We start from the raw sequence: 24033 nt of genomic DNA on the forward strand, positions 1-24033 counted from the left end.
AAAGGTTGTATTAACAGAACATTTCTGTTGATAACTTTGCATTCAGTTTGGGGTTGTCTGCTGAAATATGTACATATAATGTATAAGTATTGAGATCTATGGCATTTAGAATCTTTTCATTGGGAAATAATGCATTCCATAATGGTTTTATGCTGCATTGTGACAAAAAATAAATTTGGAGTCCTCTTTGGAATAAGATTCCATTAAAAATTCACTCATGTTGCCAGGTGCAGTGGCTCATGCCTATAATCTCAGTACTTGGGAGGCCAAGGCAGATGGATTGCTTGAGCCTAGGAGTTTGAGACCAGCCTGGGCAACATGGCGAAACCACATCTCTACAAAAAAAAAATACAAAAAAATACAAAAAAATAGCTGGGTGTCGTGGTGCACACCCAGCTACTCAGGTGATGTAATCCCAGCTACTCAGGAGGCTGAGGCAGGAGAATCGCTTGAGCTCAGGAGTTGAGGTTGTGGCGAGCCAAGATCATGCCATTGTATTCCAGCCTGGGTGACAGAGCAAGACCCTACCTCAAAAATAAAAAATAAAAAAAATAAAAATTAAGGCCTGGCGTGGTGACTCACACCTGTAATCCCAGCACTTTGGGAGGCCAAGGAGGGCAGATCACGAGGTCAGGAGATTGAGACCATCCTGGCTAACACAGTGAAACCCTGTCTCTACTAAAAATACAAAAAAATTAGCCAGGCGTGGTGGCAGGTGCCTGTAGTCCCAGCTACTAGGGAGGCTGAGGCAGGAGAATGACGTGGACCCGGGAGGTGGAGCTTGCAGTGAATGGAAGGTGCACCACTGCAGTCCAGGCTGGGTGACAGAGCGAGACTCTGTCTCAAAAAAATAAAATAAAATAAAATAAAATAAAAAATTAAATAAATAAAATAAAAATTCAGCCATGTTAAAAGACTCATGAGTGTAGTAATGAATGAAAGATGTGATTGAGTAACTTTGTATCATATGTTTATTTCTAGCAGCTAGATTTTCTTGACTAAAACAATAACAAGTCCTGGCTCTCTGATTATTCTAAAAAGTGAATTTATTATCTTTTTTTATTTTTTTTATTTTTTTTATTTTTTGAGTTGGAGCCTCGCTCTGTCCCCCAGGCTGGAGTGCAGTGACCGGATCTCAGCTCACTGCAAGCTCCGCCTCCCGGGTTTACGCCATTCTCCTGTCTCAGCCTCCCGAGTAGCTGGGACTACAGGCGCCCGCCACCTCGCCCGGCTAGTTTTTGTATTTTTTAGTAGAGATGGAAAAAAATGAATTTATTATCTTGAGGGCCTTGCTCTTAATATATTTTGAATAATAAAATGCTGAAATTAAGTATACTTGACTTCTGTCTGATAAATTTGAATTTTAAATCAGACTTTTGGAAACAGGAAGAAAAACTGTCTAGGAATATCCAGTCACTTGTAATGTTGTCAAAAATGGTAGAGCTTAGGACTCACATGTGTCTTTCCTAAACGTGAGTTGAGTAACTGGCTCCAGATGTTACTGATGGCATGCCATGCTTGTGCCATATCTGTGTTCTCTGATAACTGCTAAATCAACTGCTGCCTAAAGTAGTGTCAAGACAGTGAAAAGCCTCTGGCCACCTGTGGAATTGTTTAGGGGGATGGGACTTTCTACTTTGGGGAAAATCTATAAATCTATGGTGTAAGGCACTCCTTTGTGTTTCGTTTCTGTTAGACTACTTTTGTGTTGTCAAAAGTAGTCTAACAGAAATATTTAGTAGTCTAACAGAAATCTGTGTTGTCAAAAGTTCTTCATAAATTTCATTGCTCTGTCTTGCATAAATGGCCTAGTATACAGGCTCTTTCAAATGGTTGGTTAAACTAAAAACTTTCCTGTAAGAGTGGAAATGGGAAGAGTCTTGCCCTACTTAAACTCCAGAAAATATGATAATGGTCTCCTGTAGGAGCTCTGACTAATCATATACTTTTTGATGACAGGTGCTTGCCGTCAAAACAGCATCAAAGAGAGAAGAAAAGAATTATATCAGAGCCTGGTTCATCCCAGTGTCCTGGCCTCCTAGGGAGGTGTTAGAATGGGATGGTTTTTTACTTGCAGCTGCAAGATATGCCAACATCTCTTGAATCGGAGCCTTTCATGAAGTAAGGGAGAATTACAATAGTACTGTAGCTCAGGCCAAGGGATTAATAGAAAGATTAAATTTTGTATGTTTTAATTTGATACAAAAATGCTACATAAACATCTACCTTTTAAAAAATATGAAATCTTTTCCATCAAGCCCACATACTTGATCAGCAAGCACACCTCACACTTACTGTTTTCAGTAACAAATGTAATGCAGATGGCATTTGTTTCAGTGATAACTACAGACAGCAATAACTAATGAATAACTTCAGTGATACGCGGAGTCACCTGTGGAGATGGTGAAAATATTTAGAATTGACAATTCCTACTGCATTCATAGAAAAAGAGGACAGTGGAGTGGGGTCTCAGCATCTGGATTTTTAAACTGTTCTATTGTTGATTTGAATCAATTCATCATGAATTAGCAAGTTGCTAGTAAGTAGCATTAACTACTGATGATGATCAGTTCTTTTCTTGAGAGATGAAGGCAGTAAACTATTATAGAGAAGGTCTGGGCTTTGGCTTCAAAGAGACCTGGGTTCATACTTTGGGTCTGTCAAAGAATTATATAAAATTTTCCTTTGTTTCTTTATGTGATAAGGGGGGATAATATACCCTATATCATAGGGTGGTGGAGGTTAAATGTAAAAACATAATGGCTAGTATAGTGCTTAGTACATTACAGACTTTTGCTCCTCAAAGTCTTGCCCTGGGATCAGCAGTATTTGTATCACAGCAGAGAGATCCAAGAAATACAGTATCTCAGGCCCATTCCAGACCTCCTCCATCAGAATCTGCATTTCCGGGGGGATTCCTCTGTAACGTGTAGTGTGACAAGCACTGATACAAATAAACGCTAAGTGTTTGTTAGTGTAGTAGCATTTACCGTAATTGTTGATTGCTTTTACAGTTCTGAACTGATAATCTTTAAAAACACCACGATGGTTGAAACAAAAACACTTTGTGGTATTTATTTTCTGGTATTTTCTTTTTATTAATACTAACTAGAGTACTTTCTGTTGCTAGTGAAGATTTGTTTGGGGTCCAGTAAAACTTTCAAAACCCCCTTTCAGATCTTAAGTATCTTTTAGTTATCTCCTTCTTTTTATGTTTATGCATTTAAACATAAACTATAAAGCCGAAGAAGCAGTTTAAAATTAGGCACAATGTATCTGCAAATAAAAACTCATCTAGCAACCAATAAAATGGAAACTTGCAGATTCCGAGCCAGATTTTAAAAATCAGATCAAATATTTGGAAACTATGCTATTTGTTGGTGCCTATAAATTTAAAAATAAATCAAACAAATCTGCTATTCTTGCAAAGCCTCAATTTTATGAGTTCCCCATCATTATTGGAATGAGAAATCGCCATTGTAAACTCTGCACTAAATTTACTTTCTTTATTTGACTTTTAAAACTCACCAATATATTGCTTGTAATTTAGCTCTGACAAAAATATAAAAAAGGCTAAATTTAAGAGGCACTTCTGTTGTGTTCCTCAAAAAATTTTTAGCCATCCAACTTTGGGAGGTAAAGATGTATTTGTCATCTACAGCTAGGCTTAAATATTATTGAAATTATTGAAGGCTTTTGAAAAGTTTCTTTGCAGTTATTTAAAATAACAGCATTGCCATTAATGGCAGGCAATCATAACATTCATCCAATATTTTGATTTTTTTTTTCTTGGAGCACAAACTGAGTGAGAAAAGTAATTTTCTCTTTCACATATAGAATCTATTTTAGTTACTGTAGCAGGTTTTTGTTGTTGTTGTTGACCAATTTTCAGTTCCAAATTTTAACCTTAACAATTCACAAGGGGCGGTGGGAACTAAAGATTTTTTCTCACTCTCTAGTCCAACCTACTTCAGCACCTGCTACTCACCATAAGCAGCCTGACATTTTAACAGGCTCATCAGCAAATCTGTGGAAGAAATGTCTTGAGGACATTCAACCACACTGAGGGGCCCAGTGATCATCAAGGATGCTTGCCGTAACAGCCTATTAACTTCCTTTTATCTGCTTATGAGATTAACTTGGGTTGATCATATACTTGACTGTACTGTATTTTTCTCCCCTCGCTGTACTCTGTGGTTGATTTCTCATTAAATCCAGTGGTGACACCTCCACAAGACTTCAAAATCTGTCTTTAACTTCCAGCTAATGGAGGAGCTTGCTGTGAATGGTACAAGCTCTTATTTTTCAGGACAGTAATAATGACTGAGGGAATAAAATCCTTTGCACCGGCTCTCCTGTCCAACCTTGAGAGGTGTGTTGCTGCAGGATCCGTGGCTCTTCAGAGTATCCCTTGTTGTCAATCACGTTAACTAATCACTGGGAGGGGACTCTTGAATTTGGCAAACTTGGGATTTACTCTTAAAAATGCTGTTAGCTCATGGAACTTAAAGGACCTGTCATTCTTTCTGCTGACTCATTTTTTATTCCTTCATTGTTCTCTGGTATATAAGGAGGAAGGGATCTCTATTTTGGTATATATAATTTTGTCCTTTAGTGAATTTCTGAGTGAGCAGATAAGTCTGACATCTCCTCCCACTTTGTTTCTCTCCTTGGACACCCCCCACCCCAATTGTCACAATGGTGTTGTGGAAAGAGAGCTGGGCTAAACCCTGGTTGCTTGGCTCCTGTTCTGCCTATGGTCAGCTGTGTGACCTCAAGCAGTCCCATAAAGTTTTTAGGAGAACTTTCCAGTTGTCCATTTTCTAGCACATTTATCTAAGTCATGGTTGAGAGGAAGAGAGAAGAGAGATAATGAAGGAAATAACTATTATTGAGAATAAAAATATTTGTCTTAGGTTGAACATATGCAATCACCATTTTTGTAGACTACATATTTTCATAGAACTTGACCAAATAGATTCCTCTATCCACACCTCAAGGCCTAAGGACTCTAACATATGTAAGGCAAGTTCTATAGATGTGTCAGAGATTTCCCTACTCAAGTCAGATCTGGCTTGAGTCCAAATAGTGGAGCAGATGGAAATTGTTCTTAGTATTTACAACTACTTGTTTTTCTATCTCTTCCCTTACATATTATTCTCTCTCCTCCGTGGTTAACTCCAGACATTCAAATCCTTCATGCTCTTTCCATCCTATCCATTCATCATTAGTTCTTTCATCTCCCTACTTGTCTCACCTGTGTTTTTAACACTTACCATATTCCATGTACTATACAAGAGAAAGGGAAAAGATGAGCTAGAGAATGGTCATGAACTCAGTAACAGGCCATTCTAAATAGGTGATATGCCTTTATGTTGCTGAAGATACTCCATTTTAACCACAGAATCATTTTATATGCTTTTTTAAAAGAATGTTTGTGTTGTGGAATTACAGGAATAAGAAAATTACAAGGGAAAGTGGTTGATTTAGGTTAGAAATGGTACATATTGGTAAGTTTTGGAAAGACTGTTCCTTTATATACTGTGCCTTTTCGAAGAAGGTTCAAATTCCTGTCTGATTTTATGTAGCACATGAATAATTGCCTTATTAACTTTTCTCCTCTTTCCTGAACTAAGCCAAGTTCCAATCAAATTGTATAGTGTGCCCCAGATGAGATGCGCCCTGGTGCACAATAGAACCATATAAATGTTGTTATCCACTTCTTTTAAATTGGAGAGCTGTAACTTTTTTGTAGCTTTGAATATTTCATTTAGAATTTATATAAAAAGTAGGGCAGAAATTGAAATATTTCTGCTTTCCATTATGTATTCGCCTCATTTTCAGAGAGATATTTAACATTTCAAACTAGTTAAATTTATTTTACTCTTCTTTGAGGTGAGAATGCCTTTGAGATTTCTAGTGGAATAAATGTAAAACTCCCATGTCACTCAGCCTTCCCAGGTGCTTTCTCTCTTATTTGAACCATCTCCTGACAATAACATTTAGAACAATATCATCTACATGTAAAGCCAATATTAAAATAATCCCTTCTTTACTATCGATTTAGCAGAATTAAACACTGTCCATCTGTAAAGTTGGGGCACAACCAGAAAATTATTTTTTCTAGTCCCACACTTCAGGATTTTAGTGTGAACATCACAAATTGAATTACTTGTCCTGTTTCTTTTTCATAAGCACAAACTTTGAGCATAAGAGAAAGATTTTTGGATGTTGAGAAAGGGATATTGATTGTACCTGTCATGGTTCTAAGCTATCACAGAGTAACTAATTTTTGTGGATTACCATATCAGATATCACAGAATCCATTTTACCTCCAAAAGTATAGTTAGATACACCTTTGATTTGTCAGTGAGAATAACTTTCAAGGCTTACTTAATGGGAACATATCATTTTGATATACTGCAGCCCTTATCTTCTACTTAGCAAGAGATTATTATTTCTATATTGAAAGGATCTAATTCTATAGACAGAGGCAGAATGTTTTTTGTTTTTTTCCACATCTACAGTATGCTGGTGAGGATCATGCTGATTGCCGATTGGCAGGGGCATCCAAGGTGGTTTTCTTGTTAGGCGCACAGGAGGAGAAAGCAGACAGTCATGGATAATAGTAAGCTGGCGTTCGAGAACAGGATTGAAGGCAAAGTGTGGGGTCACTGTAGGAGAGAGAAAAATAACAGCTAGTTTCAAGATGAAGAAAGAAGCACGAATAATGTCTCCTTGGGAGAAAAATACCTCCAATAAGCATATGGGAAATGAGAAAGGATTCATGAGGGGAAAGGAGGATTCTAGGAAGGGCTGGGAAGTTGGCCTGAGAAAGAAAAGGGGCCTGGTTTAGAGAAGGGTGTCAGGATGGAGAAAGTATGAGAAGGAAAAGAACTCCATTACTAAAGAGTGGATGCAATTTTAAATAGCGCCAGCCTCACGGATGGTTGGCCCACATCTGGAATGAGTAGCGTCAAAAGTTTACATATTATTTATCCTTTCTTAAGGCCTCCTCATATTAGAAAGTAGCAAACCTAATCATCTAGATGCTCAGGCCAAAAACCTTAGAGTTATCTTTGAACCCATTCTGTCTCCCAGACTTCATATCTAGGCATCTCCAATTCTTTCTTACTAGCTCCACTAAGGAAAATATATCTAGACCCATGACTATTTCTCACCACCTCCATTGCTACCTCCCTGGTCCAAAGCACTATTCTGTCTGTCAGATTATTACAGTGGCCTCTGACTTATTGGCCCAGTTCTTGGCTTGGACCCTTGTTTCCTCATAGACTGTTCTCAACACTTCAGTGCAGAGTCACACCTCTCAAAGGGATACACACCTCACTCACAGTGAAAGCTCCAGCCCTCACTATCTCTCATGAAGCCCAACATCAGGGCTTTTCACCTGGGGGCACGTTAGAATCTTCGGGGGAGTGTTATAGACATGCTGATGTCTAGGCTTTAACAAATTTGAATCCCTGAAAGTGGAGCCTAGAGGCATTGTATCTTTTAAAAGCTCTCATGTCCTAAGTTTTGGGGATCAAAATGAATAAGACCTAGTTCCAAGTCTTAAGCTTTTGACACCTGGCAAGGAAGACGGGGGACACCCACCCTGGTAACTGTAATAGTCTTTGGTGAGTGCCAAGAAGAACAAATTGCTGGGGAATCTCAGGAAAAGCTGGGTGTCTTAGTCTGTTTGGGCTGCTGTAACAGAAATACCATAGACCACTTGACTTTAACAACATACATTTATTTCTCACAGTTGTGGAGCCTGGGAAGTCAAAGATCAAGGTGCTGACAGATTCAGAGCCTAGGAAGGACCTGCTTCCTGGTTTATGGTTGTTTTGTTTTGTTTCACTTCATCCTCACGTGACTGAAGGGGTGAGGGAGTTCTATGAGATCTTTTTTTATAAGAGCACTAACCTTATTCATAAGCCTCAGCTCTCATTACCTAATGAGCTGCCAAAAGCCCCATGTCCAAATACAATCACATTGGGGGTGAGGCTTCAACTTATGAATGCTGGGGGCACATAGACATTCAGTCTATATCTCCAAAACTACACAAAGTGGAGAGGAGTCAAAGAAGTGGCATTTTTTTTTTTCTGGACTTTGAAGGATGAGGAAGGCTTTCCCTGAGTGAGAAGAGAAAGTGAAGTCAAGATGACCTCATTTATTATGGCTACAAAATGCTAATAGGAACCATGCTGATGTGATTATAGATGAGGCTTTCAAATTAGGCAAACCCGGGTTCAATTTCTTAGGCAAATTACTTCACCTCTTAGTGTCTCAGTTTTCCTGTCTCTGAAGTGGAGATAATCATAGTGCCAGTCTCATAGGGATGTAAGAATTATCAACTGTCTTTGGCATATTGTAGGTACTTCATAATGTTAACTTTCTACAATAGCCATTTAGGTGTTTCTCTCAAAGAAAAGTAAAGGAAATACCTTTAAGTGGCTTATGGTTTTTGTTGGGTGCTGTGTACCCTTGCTACTCACAGTGTGGTCCTCACATCAGCATGGGCAGCAGTTGGCAGAATTGCAATGCCTCAGGGCCCATTGTGGAACAACTGAACAGAATCTGCTTTCTAATAAGATTGATCCCCTAGATGATTTGTGTGCACATTAAATTTGAGAAGCATTGCTGTAGAGCATAAAAAGGTGAACAAGAAATAACTCTTGCCTTTGTGGAGCTTAGAGGTCCCTTCAATAACTTTAGCATTTATGGAAATAATTATAATGCAGGCTATAATGTGATAAATGACGTGAAATGTCCTCACTAAATGCTAAAATACAGCAGATTGTTTTAAGCTCCAGTTGAAAATAGTATAAAGTTCCTTTTCTATCTGATAAAGTATGAAAGTTCTTAAAGTTATAGTAAGCCCCCTTTTCCTTTCTGCCATCCTTCAATTGCTGTAAACCATAGAGCTTATTGAATATCTAAGTGGAGAGCTATATTTGTTTATGCACATTAGGAACAATTGACCAACAAGTACGCGTTGAATCCATTGCCTGAAATAAAAGGAACAAGAAGTACCAGAAGTTAATAAAAAAAGGCCCAACAATTTTGTCTATGAGATGAAGTAGACTATCCAGAGAAAGATCAAGGTTAAGACAAGCATGTGAATATAAATATTAGTTTCCTTAATTTTTGATGCTCTGTGCTTTAAAAATAAAATCCTATTTTAAAAATAGAACAGCAATGAATAAAACAGAAAGAAGTCTTCAATTTCCCCAGTTGACATTATTATCAAAATATCAGTTTAATAATTATTCTCCTTTTAATAGGACTGATTTCATCTTGTCAAGTTTACCATTACAACTTACCAGAACAGCCAGAGTAAAGCAATTTAAGTTCCATATAGTTGCCACAATGTAATTATTTTTTTTGAAATTAATTTTGCTGTTTTCTTTTTGTTTAAGAAGTGAGGTCTTACTGTGTTGCCCAGGCTGGTATCAATCTCCTGTGATCAAGTGATCCTCCTACCTCAGCCTCCCAAGCAGGTGGGATTACAGACACACAAAATTTTCGAGTTTGGAGCTATTTAACTTCAATTCATGGTAAAAAATCACATGGTCTAGTGTAATCTAAGCAAAAAAAAAAAAAAAAAAAAAATCTGAAATAAGTGTTTGTTTCTGTCACTGGCTATAATTGATGGTACAGTCGTGTGATAGACCACATATAAGTACCTTTTCTGTGTTTAGATGCATAAATACTTACACCTGTGTAACAGTTGCCTACAGTATTCAGAACAGTAACATGCTCTACAGATTTGTAGCCTAGGAACAATAGGCTATACCGTATAGCCAAGTTATACCATCTAGGTTTGTGTAAGTGCACTCTATGATGTCCACATGAAGATATTGCTTGACAATCCATTTCTTAGGATGAATCTCTGTTGTTAAGCCACACATCACTGTATTTAACCAAAGTGAACACATTCTGCTGGGTTTTGTTCTTGATACACGCATGTAAAATTATCACTTTTCAGGTGATAAATTAGACCAATGATATACTGACACAGCAGAAGTGAAATTATTCATGGCAAACTACATTCAATCTTTTCTGTTTTTAGTAAATATAAAGATCTATTATTGTCTTATTTCAAGTTGCTTTTTTGCTGGCAAAAGGTTTTGACCTTTACTTTTCAGAACTTAATTTAAAGTGAAATTCTCTATATTCTTCAAATAAGGTATACTTGAATAAAAGCATCTCACTTGAATAAGAACATCTAAAAGAAAGTGTTTTTCTTATAAATGACAGCATACTTAGGATTTTTTATAAATTGGGGCAAAAGAAAGAAGTAAACGGTGGATAACACATATTCAGAAATATTTATATTATATTCTTGGTTATTTTATGTTAACTCAGTAGATGCTTCACTTCTCTACAGGAATTACCAATTCTCAGTTCCTCTTCACCACTTATGTATTTTTGATTTTGTCCCAAATAGTCAAAACATGCTGCCATAATTTCTGTGCCTGGAATGAAGGATCTGATTAGGAAAAGGAACGTGTTAACAGTATACATGCCCCATCTATAACCATGATGAATGTATACTTTGGATTTATCATCATTTTTAAATTGTTGAAATTTTTAAAAACTCTATTAGTAGGGCTAGTTAAGACTTGTGTGCTGCATGGGCTATGTTGTTTTGGTGCATATCTATCTTTGTAAGCAATTTCTTTCTAGAAGCTATTTCTTTCTACATTTTGTACAGGGTAGAACCCTGGCGGAAATCCGAGGTCTTCATAGTTAGAATTCAGAGGAGAACTGATGATAGGTAGTCTATTGATGGATTAAGTCATGCAGGTTATTGAGGTAAACATGAACCTTTCCCCTGAATACCTTATTTTCTGTAATTTCATCATTGTGATTTTGGATGCCTCATTACATCTGTAAAAGCAATTAAGAGTTGAGGGAATTCTTTTTTTATAGTTCCTGTCTGCTGATGACCCATTAAAGTTTATACAGATGTATTATAAAATATTTATAAATGAATTCTTACATTGATTTTTATTTGAGCTGGTTTTACATTTGACTTAGTATTTATTGGACTATTTCATTTAGTTAGGAAACACCTCTTTTTCATTTTTAATTAGTGCATGGAGGGCTTATAAGATTAAAAATAGTTGTGTTTAGGGAAATAAGCTTATTTCTTATGATAAGCAGTTACTATAGATTATATTTAATCTGGTAACTAAAATATTATTATTTTTAGTTTACATATCAGAACCTAGATATAATGGCCAGAAGAGTAGTGCTATAATATAGTTAATTTGCATTAATAATCACATTTTCAGTAAATATTTGTTTGAACCATATGAAATTACTGATAATTGATCATTTCTGACCTACAGATATGACAACTGCATAGATTCAACCTACTACAAAAAGCCAAAACATGGAATATTACACTAATTAAAATGGTTACACAACAGAACATGGATTGTATGACACTTCATCTTGGGATGCAAATTTTTGTGCTAAAAAATGAGAAAAACAAAAAGAAAAACACATATTTCTGAGGAACTTGTTATTTTTATATCTGGCATAAATGAGAAAAAGCTGATTAAAACTATTAATTACCAGAAAATTGAAGATAAAGTCCAAGAGCCTATACCAACCAAAGTTGAATAAATGGCAAAATATAATATAGATGAGTTACTCTGAAATACTTTTTTATTTCCTAATACCAAACTCACCAAACTTCTGATTTTAATTAGTAAGAGAACAAATTTTTGGTTATTTTAATATTCATTTGGTACTTATTTCCTTTTTTATTGTTATAGGATTAGATGAAATAATAACATCAGTTTGCTCCTTTGTAAAAGAGGAGGTTGAGTTAGAATTGTTCTAAAGTGGCTTTTAGCAATAGGCTGCCATACAAATTGGACAAATCTAGCATGATATAAAGGAATATTTAAGCAGTAATTATGACTGGCAAACATCAGAGTAGAAATGGAGTATGACTTAGAAATCTTTTTACTTTTAGCTGTTTTTGCAGTTCATTAAAATAAAATGAAATTATAGAAACTTAACCCATGAGTATTTTTCTCTTTGAGCTTTAGTTCCTATTGAAATTGGAGAGAAAACCACACAGTAATCTAAGGGTGATCACAGGAGATGTCAGCTGCCTTCCACGGCTTTTTGCAACATGGCATTGCCTTTACTCATTTATTAAAGAGTGCCTGTTACGTGTTGGGGCTGGACTCACAGTTTCCAGGGTGTGGATCTTAGCCATGGAGATCCAGACACTTATTTGGTTAGGATATTGGGAGTAGAGCTCTCATGCAGGGACAGGCTTTCCTTAACCAAAACCACCAGATATTAGTGTACAACCAAAATGCAAATTTATTGGTTTACGATAAGAATTCTTTGCACTAAGTAATTTAGAATACACATGTAAACCTACTCTGTGCTAACTAACTGAAAGTCACTCTATAGGGAAAATCAAATTATAATTAGAAGATCATGTAATTTTTATCCTTCATTTTGTTAATATGCTGTTCACATTTACTGATTGCAGATGTTGAACCATCCTTTCATGTCTTGGATAAATCCCACTTGATCATGGTGAGGGATCTTTTTAATGTGCTGTTAAATTCAGTTTGTTAGTGTTTTGTTGAGGACTTTTTGCATCTGTGTTCATCAGTAATAATGGCTGGTAGTTTATTTGTTTATTATTCTTGTAGCGTCCATGTATGGCTCTGGTATCATGGTAATGATGGTCTTGTAAAATTAGTTTGGAAGTATTTCCTCCTCTTCAATTTTTTAACATAGTTTGAGAAGGATTGGTATTAGGTCTTCTTTAAATGTTTGGTAGAATTTGTCAGTGAAGTCATTAGGTCCCGGGCTTTTCTTTGATAGGAAATATTTTATTACTGAATCAGTCTCCTTACTCATTATTGATCTGTTCAGATTTTCTGTTTCTTCCTGATTCAGTCTTGGTAGGTTCCATGTTTCTAGTTCATTTGTTTCTTCTAGGTTATCCTATTTGTTGGTATATAATAGTTTGTAATAGTCTCTTCTGATCCTGTGTATTTTTATGGTATCAGTTGTAACGTCTCCTTTTTCATTTCTGATTTTGTTTGGGTCTTCTTTTTTTCTTTGTTAGTGTAGCTAAAGCCTTGTTCATTTTTATCAAAGGATACAAAATTTTAGACTGGAAGAATAGTTTTAATCTATGTATTTTATATTTCAGAATTACTAAAGAATAGATTTTTAACATTCTCACCACAAAATATGTAAGTTGGTAAGGTGATAGGTATGTTAATTAACTTGATGCATCTTTCTACAATGTATAACATAAATCAAAATAACACATTGTACTCCATAAATATGAAGTTATTATTTGTCAGTTAAAATGAATACATAAAAATTATACTTAGAAGGCCACTTTGGTAAGTGTCCGCTTAAGAGTGAATGGAATAATTGTCAATTAGTAAAAAAAAGAAGTGTCATCTCTTCAAAAATAAAAATAAAACAGTGAATGGAATGAATTGTATAATTCAGTGTTTGATGATACTGTTCTCTGATATTCTGTGGTCTCTGATTTACAAAAGTAATGCGCCTGTCAGGGGATCAGATTGCTCAAGAACATGGGCCAGAGTATAATTCCTGTTGATGGCACTTGGATCCAGATTATGTCTTTTGAAGCTTTCCGTTTCTTCCCCCCACTTCACATTACACTGTCCTTGCTGCCTTTTATGCATTTCATGTAGACTTACTAACCCAGCAATCTAGTTTAGTGCCTGGCCCCCAGAAGTGCTCAAGAAATGTTTTAACTACCATTTAGCTAGCCACAACCTTCTTACTATTTTTGCTTTGGGAATAGTATATATTTTACTTCTAAGGTACCTTGGGTATATTTTATTGCTACATTCTAAGGCTTATGTGTGTGTGTGTGTTTCATTTGTGTGAGAATAATGGGAAGGTATGATACCCACCTCTCATAACTTGATGCTTTGGGAAAAGAAAAATTTTCTGATTATATTATTTTGCAGATGTTCTGGTTATACTTATCAATCTTTTCTGCTTGCCAAATGAAGATTTAGATTGTGAAGATTCTTTTCAGAGACATAGGTTCAAAACTAAATGAAACCCAGGGCACCTGTAATTCGCACACTTTAGTGAAGTTCTGTGATAATAGTGAGTAGATGTGTGGTGTGGGGACCCTGGGGTGGTATTTCAGACACGTAGGTATTTGCCAGAAATCTGAACTTGTTGGTTCACATTTAATTTTCATTAAATGGATTATATTTTTCTCCTAAAACTGCTATTCCACTATTAAAATTAATGGACATACAAGATACCTTGTCTGTAAATAGAACAGATATTTTTAATATTTTGTCACAATCCCCCAAAGCATTAGTCTGTAATGTTGATGAATGGGTTGAAAAGATATTAACTTTAGAAACACCAAAAAGAATTAATCTCTTAGACTACTTCTGAAACCACCAACTTCTGTTTTTTATTTTATATTTCTATACCTCGGGGGGGGGGAACAACCAAAAACTATTTCCCCTCTACTCCCTCCCTGTTTTCTAAAAATAAGTCACTTTTGGTTTGTTACCCTATAACACATGCCAAAATTTATCCCAGAGTGAATTTTTGTAGCCAACTTAGAACCCCAAAATAGAAACTGCTGACAGTTCCTTAAATACAGTAACACTGGCAGGTGCCTTGGTAATAAATTCACAAGCTTAGAATCTACAAAACAATAAAGTTATGCAAATTGGAGCATGTAGGAAGAACAATCTGAAACAAATGGCAGAGCAGTAAGTTTAGCATTGTGGTATCCTGGTTTTACGAACATAAGGCAAATAACCCTGAGGAGAATCGGGGAAATTTTAGATCAAGGAGGATTACACAGACATACAGTCATACATGAATACAATTTGAGCTGACCAATTAACAACTGATTTCTCTGTTATCACAATCATAAACAGAGATGGGAAGCTGATCCTAGGTGTTGTGTTTGATAGGTATAACTATCAAGAGGTAAATGGAAAATAACAAGAGACCTCACTTGAAGTGATCACATGTACAGAGCCTCTTAGCCTTTGTTTTCATTGTTCCTTCAGCATCATTCCCATCAGTCATATTCAGATTAGTTGTTTAATTTTAGCCAAACAATCAGGCATGTAATACATTTATGAATTTCATTCATTTTAAATATCTTTGCCTAATTGTCTTTTACTTTTGTTATTAATCTCTGATGTGGCATAATGAAAAGTTGTGCTTTTTAATGAAAAGAAAAGGTGTGCTCAGTTAACATATTTTCAGGAAATACATATTTTCAGTTAAAATTAAAATAGCTCTAATAATATCAGACAAAAATGGAGCTGAGGAATATAGCACTACCTTTTATTAGTTGTGTAGTAAAATGTAACTTTTTTACATTTAAAAAATGTAGTATGGCTTGCAGAATGTAACAGAAATGTTTAACTTTTCTTCTTTTCATTTTCATCAATCTCAAGTTACTCCCAAAGAAGTTCAAAATGTATCCCAGAACTTAAAGTATAATAAAAAAAATTTTTAAAAAAAGAAGTACAAAATATCTATTGTGTACACAAGAAAAATATACTAGAATAATGATTATCTTAAGTACACTACCTACCTTATTCGAGGTGATGAAGTAGTGGACTATTACAAGTTTGTTGGAGAGAGGGACTATAACTGTCCTTTTAAATGCTATATTCTATGTCATAGCATTTTTGTCTGGCACCTAGTAGATCTTCAATGGAGATTGCTTGAAGTAATAAACAATATCACCTCCAAACTCAGGTTCACAAAATTTGCATTCAGTGGCACAGTGGTGATCACATGTGCAGAGCCTCTTAGGAAAAGGAGGCCTAGAGAAGTATTGAGTTAGATGCTCAGGTCCCAGAGCCAGGACTGGAACACACATACTGGACTTCTGTCAAGCTCAATATACTTTTCATGGCTTTTGCCAGTCATTCAGATGTTTAAATTCGTTTAAAACAGTGCCATCTGTTTTCTTTGGAGTTTGAATAAAAATTCTTTCCAGCAGAGTGAGTCATCCACACAGATACTTAATAATTTCCCTGATTATTTTTTCATTTAGAGATTTTCAAACTAACACCCAAAATATTCCGGTAGAAATAAGGTAAGGTTGACAAGTAAATATTATAAAGTGGTCTGTTTAGCCAGAGTTCCCCTAAGAGGCTTCTTCATTCTACCTCAAATACTAGTTTTTAGTTTTTCCAAGTATCTGTGAATTGTGGCTGTGTGTGTGTGTGTGTGTGTGTGTGAGAGAGAGAGAGAGAGAGAGAGAGAGATTTTTACTTTAAAAAAATTCTCCTCATCACTTAAGCTTGACTGTTGCATATATCTTTTCTAACCAAATAAACTAAAAATACTTAAAATTAGTTGAGTATATTCCATAATTGGTCCAATAAAAGAGGGGATACATTGGAAGGGAGCTATGGCACGGGGATCAAAAAAAAAAGTTTTGCACCTGACTCCTCTATATTAGATGTGGAATGACAGGCAAGCAGTTGAGCTGCTGTGGATTTCAATTAATGCATTTCTAAAATACTTTCCAGAAATTCAAGATGGTGATTGTTTAAATAGTTGAAAAATACTACATCTCAATTTGGCTCAATTTGGTGTTGAAGATAAAGGATGTTATCTTTTTTCATGTTCAGTAGACTGTGAGCTAATAGTTTTGTTAGGGGCTGAGAAATCAAAATACACCTCATGACACTGGAGAAGTAGAAATCTGGCTTAATTTCAGAAGTGCAGGAATCTTTGACACTAATATTCTACTGTGAGGAAATAAATTTACACAAAGATCCCTTCTCAGAGTATTTACTCAAGTCTGAAAAGCCTTAATTTATTTTATGCCAAAATTTATGTTTATGTCATGCCAAATATAGTTGCTGATATTGTTAGGTATTAATTTATGTGCCAAAAGATACTCTGTATACTGTCTTCTCTGGTCGCAATGTAATAAAGCAGAAATTAGTAAGAAAAAACAGTAATACAAAATAAACAACCATTTGGAAGAAACAAGCCATTAAAAACTACTGAGTCAGAGGCAATTTTTAAAAAGAGCTCAAATAGAAATAGAAATAGAGAATGTTAAAACAGTCTTTACCATTGGATGAGGTGAGGTTGAAGAGAGGAAATGGGGAGATTTAGGCCAAAGAATACAAAATAGCACGTATGTTGGATTACTAATTAAGACATCTCATGTACAACACGAGGATTAAAGTTAATAAAATTGTATAGTATTAGGGATTTTTGTTAAGTAAATTTTAGCTGCTCTTGTCATACACAAATAGTAACTATGTGGCCAGGCGCGGTGGCTCACACCTGTAATCTCAGCAGTTTGGGAGGCCGAGGTGGGCAGATCACAAGATCAGGAGATTGAGACCATCCTGACGAACATCGAGAAACCCCGTCTCTACTAAAAATACAAAAAAAAAAAAAAAAAAAAAAAAAATTAGCCGGGCGTGGTGGCAGGCTCCTGTAGTTCCAGCTATTCCGGAGGCTGAGGCAGGAGAATGGTGTGAACCAGTGGGGCAGAGCTTGCAGTGAGTCGGGATCGCGCCACTGCACTCCAACCTGGGCGGCAGAGCAAGACACTATCGAAAAAAAAAAAAAAAAGTGTAACTATATGGGATGATAGCCATGTTCATCTGCTTCACTATATAGCCATTTTCTCTGTATATCTCATATCACCATGATATAAACCTCAAATATACACCATGAAAGGTGTTTTTAAAAAACTTGCAATGATAGTTATTTAGAAAATAGTAACACCATTAAGGGAATAAACAAAACAGTGCACCTTATGAGATGCAGCCAAAGCTGTTCTCATGGCAGATATATTAGTATTAAATAATTTCACTATGAAACAACAACAAAAAACCCCAGCAAATCATTTAGGAATTTTTAAAATGTAAAATTTAAACATAATGTAACAATGTTAAGGGAAATGAGGTACGATAAAATGTAAAGTTTAAGAATCAGTAAAAAGTGGAATTTATATATGCAAGAGCTAGTTCTTAAAAATAATAATTACAAATGTCTGAAAATATAGCTAAAATGTTAAGTACAATTATTTTTTAAAAATGAGTAAAGAAGTTTAAATGAAATATAAATTATAATAAAAATAGAAAATATAAGCTAACACACTGTGAAACTTGGTGGCAGGAAAAAAGTCAATGACTGCTTATAATTGCAGAGTAGAAAAATGCAGCTTTTGAAAAGGGAAAAACTGGAAACATGTCATTTGAGAGTTACTTCTCAAAATGTTTTTACCAGTTAGATTTTCAAATTTTCAAGGGATAATTCTTATTAATGAATAGAAATTTCTGGAAAGAACTCCAATGAATGTTTTTGAAGGTCTCATACTCCTGAATCTAAAACCTGATAGAACATCGTATCACAAAAAATCTACAGACCAATTATTTTTATGATGTTATAGGCAAAAGTGTTAGTATAAAGTAGCAAATTAAATTTAGCAATATCTTAAAATAATAATTCACCTGAATCAGGAATGACTTGGAGTCAGGAATTTATTAATAATCACAGAACTAGATCAAAAGAAAAAAAAATCTCACTAGAGATGGATAAAAACTATTCCTGAAGGAAAATATTAATAAACTAGAAGTAATATAATCCTTATTATGTAAGAAAATGTATCTCAATCCATTTCATAATTTAGTGTCAAATGCCAGAGGCATTCTTGTGATAATCAGGGTATGGTTTATAGTAAAGATTATTGGTGATGGCCACTTTTTTAAAAATCAAATAACTTTTCCAGTGCATTAATAAAAACATATGTTTATAATCATTATTTCCAGAAACTCCATTCAAGTAGTAATAATAATTTAAATTATAAATGCACAGGAGAAAGAATAGGAACAAAGATAATTATAAAGAAGGAATGTTAGCAAATTTTCAGAATATATGATGAGGGTAACACATTTTCAACCAACCATTATGTACTCAGCCCTTAACCTCATCCCCACCTGTAATGTCTGGACCCATTAGAGTTTCAGAGAGCAAAATAGCTTGCTTCTCAATGTCACTCTCAATGTCTATAAAGAGACATGCAGACAGGTAAAAAAAAAACCAATCTTTATGCCACCAACAATCTTAGGTCCTAATCTTGTGGCTTCTTCAGCAGGTAGGACTGTGACCCAGAGATCTCATCTCATGGTTCCTTTTTGATTACTCATTGCCATGTTCCAAGGTTTCATCAGGCCCACAATGGTCTTATACTCATGGATTTTCTTCTTATTTTAGTCTAGTGCTGGGAAGGCTATTAGCCTGTTTTTCATTGCTTTAACTTCCAAGAGTCTATTGGAGCCTGGGAGAGTAAAAGGGCAAGAATTAGATAACTCTAATTTTAGACATCTCTAATGAGTTTGAAAAGATTAATGGGGAAAGTAGATTTATTCTCACATAAAGGGTGGAGGTAAATGCTGAGCTATTGTTTATCCTTCTAAGAATGCTTAGAATCTCTTTCTCACAGAAGGAAGTAAAGAAAAAGGCAGGATTATTAGCCCTGCTGTACCTGGGATGATACCAGACCATCACCTTCACTGGCTGTCAGCAGCAATGATGAGTGAAGAAGGGATCATGGCTGATGCAATGGTAGGGAAGTGATTTTGTTTGGAAGGGCAATCCATAAATAAGGGAAAGTGTAAGATATGAACTAGTATATTTCAAGAAGTGCTTCAGTCATACAGACATTTTGTAGTTCGTCTTTTTATTTTATTGTTCATGACGTAACATTGATGATGTAAATGATATAATTATAAAACATTTAGATTAGAGCAATGCTTTTACATTTTCTCTTAAGAAAAGTAAGAATTTACCTTCTCTAGTCAGAATGGCTGAGATCAAATTTTCACTCAAATGCTTGCTAGATATCGGGTCTTAGACAAGTAATTTAACCTTTTGTGCCTCAGTTTTTCCATTTACAAGATGGAAATAGCAGCACATAGCATATCTTGTATCAGGTCAAATAGTTGTTATTGTTAATGTTGTTGTTATTATTATAAGCATTCTGGCTTAGCCTCATTTTTAAATCCTTCTTGAGATTTTGCCTAGATCTGGTTATCCATGTGCTATATCCTAACCTCTCTCTTTATGTCCCATGTTTTCGCATTCAACCACTGACCCAAATGCAGTCCCACATACATAAGTACAGTTAAGCAAACAAGGCTCTGTGGAATGAATTCTGTAATGAGAAGACTGTTGATTTATACTGTCCTCTCTGCTGTAAATAACATCTTCATTTTAACATATGTACTTTTCACTATGAATATATGTAAAATTGTCTCTATATTTTAAAGAATAAATCTGATAGAAATTTGGCTGCAATCCTAGCCATTTGGGTGAGATTTAATTATTATTGCTAGTTTAATCTCATGCTAAATATTTCAAAAAGTCACTTTCCAAGTTCAGGATATTTATTATAATATTTCATTATGCTAATTTCATGTTTTATAAGATGACAAGCTATTGTCATGATTTATTCCTTGTCTATATTCTTTTGAGGAAGCCAATTGAATGTTAAGTTCTTGTGGATGTATTTCTTTAAAACGTAGTGGTGTCATACCATGTACTGTCATTATTTAAAACTGTGACATTCTGACAGTGTGTCAGAAAAAAATGGTGGCTATGTGAAATTTACATGCCTAAGTTTGTAACTAAAACTAATTTCGTCAGGGTATATTTTATAATTACCAATTTAAAGAACTGTATAATTAAAGCAAAATGAGCTCTGCATGTGCCTAGAAACATAATTTTTAATGCTTTTGTTACATTTTCTTCAATTGAATTATTTTATATTTAATGTATTTCAGAAATAGTGATAGAATAAGATTGTTTTTCAAAGATTTGCAGTCATTTGGAGAAATCCATGAACAATTTACTATATTAATTATTTTCACATTAATTTAGTGACTTTTAAAAGAGGAACAGCAAATCGACCAACTTTCAAATGCTCCCCCTTCTTACACTTCTGTATTTTATTTATAGCAGAGGAAAACCTTTCTTCATTTCTTCCTGTCAGCTGTGCAGCAGCAGTTCTACTGAAATTGGATAAAGCATCTCCAAAATATGCTTTAGCACTTTGAGTTAGCCTCTGTTCAATAATTTGAGTAAGATGATTATTTTTCCAGCTAAATCAACTACATGGTTTCATGACATAGGTCTAAAAAGCAGCTTATTTTTTAACATTCCTGTATAACACTTTGAAAACATCCCTCAGTAAGTGGAATTTATTTTTACAGAGTAACTTTGTAGACATGTAATGAAAATTTTTTATATTTGGATTCTAATGTTATAATAATGTGCATTCTTAGTTCCCTGATCTAATCTTCCTTACAAGGGCACTTGCTCACTCTGGCCAGCCTGATCATCTGGTAACAGTGTAAGACTTGCAGTGTGTGTATGTTCTGTAATGGACTTCATTACGAGAGGAGAAATATTAATAGCCATATTAAAAAGGTTTCATTATTGAATGTATTTGAAGGGGCCCACTTAGGAAATGATTGGCCATGTGCCACTACATTCAATAAAGATGATGCATATTTTTTAAACTGGCTATCTTTCTGAAAATTGAAGAAGGTGGATAAATAACATCTATTTTTGTGTAAAAATTAAATAGCTGTGAATGATGGATAAATTGCTTAACTTCTTTGGACCTCAGTTTTCTCTTCTATAAACCAAACATAACATTATCCTTATTCTCTGGTGAGTTCAAATAGTTTTTAAAATGAGACAATGAGATAATCAGTGTGAAAATACTTTGAAAAGTATAGAGCACTGTGCAACTTTAAGGCATTACTGTTTTTCATTATTGTTTTGTTGTTTAAACCTGCAACAGGGTTAAGTATCTTTTTCCTGGTAAACAGGAATGGAAAAAGAAAATTATTGTATTTAAAATAATTCACATTTAAGAAGTAGAAATGCAATGTGCACAGGTTGTGATGATACAAGATAAGTTATGTATAAATCAATTGAATATGTGGTAACAACTCACCATGTTGGCAATGTTGCAGTGGGTGATAAAGTACCATTGCTGTTCAAAGAAATATCTGAACAGAGGAAGAGAAATGACAACGATGTTGCAGTGATAATGACAACAATACAAAGATACAATCTCTATTGAGGCACAGGTTTTTGTCTCTTTTTCCTTAATGTTTTCTTAGATCCAAGGATTAGGCTCAAGCTACATAGCACGTACTTAATAAATATTTGGCAATATTACTGAATGAATATCACTTACTTTGACATAAACAAAAAGTTTGCACCTATTTTCATGTCATCAAGAATGTATTTAGTATTTCCTACTTCTATTGAAATGTCACATGGTTTTTGTTATTTATTCTATTAATATGGCATCTTTTATTTATTGATTTTCAGATGATAAATCAATCTTGCATTATTGGGATAAATCCTAGTTGGTCAAGGTATATAATACTTTCCATATAGTATTGTATTCTATTTAAATAATATTGATCTATAATTTTATTTTCTTGTAATTACCCTGATACCAAAATCCTCAGATTTTGATCCCATATAATAAATTGAGAAAGAGTCCTTAGTCTTTAATTTTTATGGAAGTTTACAGAGAATTGACATTATTGCTATTTTTTAATCCTTGGTAGAATTCAACAGTTAACTCCATCTGGGCCTAGAGCTATTCTTGTGGAAGGATTTTAAATTATGAAACCAAATTCTTTAATAAATATAGTGCTATTCATGCTGTTTCTTCTTGAATTTGGTAGTTTGTGTTTTCCAAGGAATTTGTTCATTTCATGTAAGTTTTCAAATATGTAGGCATAAAATTGTTGGTAATATTCTCTCATTATGCTTTGAGTATATGTAGAATCTGTAGTGATGTCATGATTTCCATTCCTAATATTAGTAATTAGTATCTTGTCTTTTTTTTCTCCATGATCAGTCTGGCTACAAGTTTGTCAGTATTCTGGATCTTCTAAAATAATCAGCTTTTGATTTCATTGATTTTCTCTATTGTTTTTCTGCTTTCTATTTTACTGATTTCCTCTCTTATCTTCATTATTGCCTTTCTTCAACTTGCTTTGGGTTTCATTTGCTTCTCTTTTTCTAGTTTCGTAAAGTGGAACCTGAAGCAGTTGGCTTAAGATCTTTCTTCTTTTCTACTATAGGCACTTAATGCTATAAAATTTCCCCTAAGTTCTGTTTTAGCAGCAATCCACAGATTTTGATATGTTATGTTTTCATTTTCATTCAGTTTAAAATGCTTTTTAAAAATTGAAGAATGTACTATGTGAAGTGATAGATATGATAATTTGCATAGTAGCTTCATTGTGTATATGTAGTTCAAAACTTTGTATTGTACAGCTTACATTTATACACTAAAACATAAAAATAAAATATTTTCTATCTTTTAAATCTATTCTTTGATCAGTAGATTATTTATAAATGGCGTATTTATTTACCACATATTTTAAGATTTTCTCATGTATTTTCTGTAAGTGATTTCTGATTTATTCTACTGGGGATTAAAAACATAACTTCTATGACATTAATTCTTTTAAATTTATTGAGATGTAAATTATTGCACACAATGTGGTCTATAAGACCACATTTATAGGTAAATATTCAATATGCATTTGAAAAAAATGTGTATTTTGCTGTTGAGTTTTCTACAAGTGCTAATGAGGTCAAGTATGTTCATAGTGGTATTTAAGTCTTGCATATTCTTACTGATTTTCTGTCTATATTTTCTATCAGTTATTGAGAAAAATAGTATTGAGATTTCCTACTATAATTGTGGCTTTGTCTGTTTTTCCTTGCCATTCTATTAATTTTTGCTTCATGTGTTTGAAACCTCTTTTATTAGGTGCATAAACATTTAGGATTGCTATATCCTCTTGATAAATTGGCCCCTTTATCATCATGAAATGATATTTATCTCCAGTAATATTCTTTGCTTTGCAAACTATTTGTCTTAAACTTTTCTTTTGATTAGTGTTAGCATAGTATTTCTTTTCC

The 24033-nt window shown here is 34.4% G+C and overlaps 1 protein-coding gene across 13 annotated transcripts in view; it reads left to right on the forward strand.

Moving 5' to 3' along the window:
* LOC105475646 (histone deacetylase 9) overlaps positions 1–24033 on the forward strand; it is a 919991-nt gene that overhangs the window by 232134 nt on the left and 663824 nt on the right. Inside the window, exon 1 of one of the 13 annotated variants that reach the window (XM_071094033.1) lies at positions 19659–21258. The exons of the other annotated variants lie outside the window; for them this stretch is intronic. The gene's annotated coding sequence lies outside the window, so the exon portion shown is untranslated. Of the gene's footprint in view, positions 1–19658; positions 21259–24033 lie in introns of those variants that run through there. 13 annotated transcript variants of the gene reach the window in all.

Source organism: Macaca nemestrina, chromosome 4, assembly GCF_043159975.1.
Source record: "Macaca nemestrina isolate mMacNem1 chromosome 4, mMacNem.hap1, whole genome shotgun sequence".
Classification (NCBI taxonomy): Eukaryota; Metazoa; Chordata; class Mammalia; order Primates; family Cercopithecidae; genus Macaca; species Macaca nemestrina.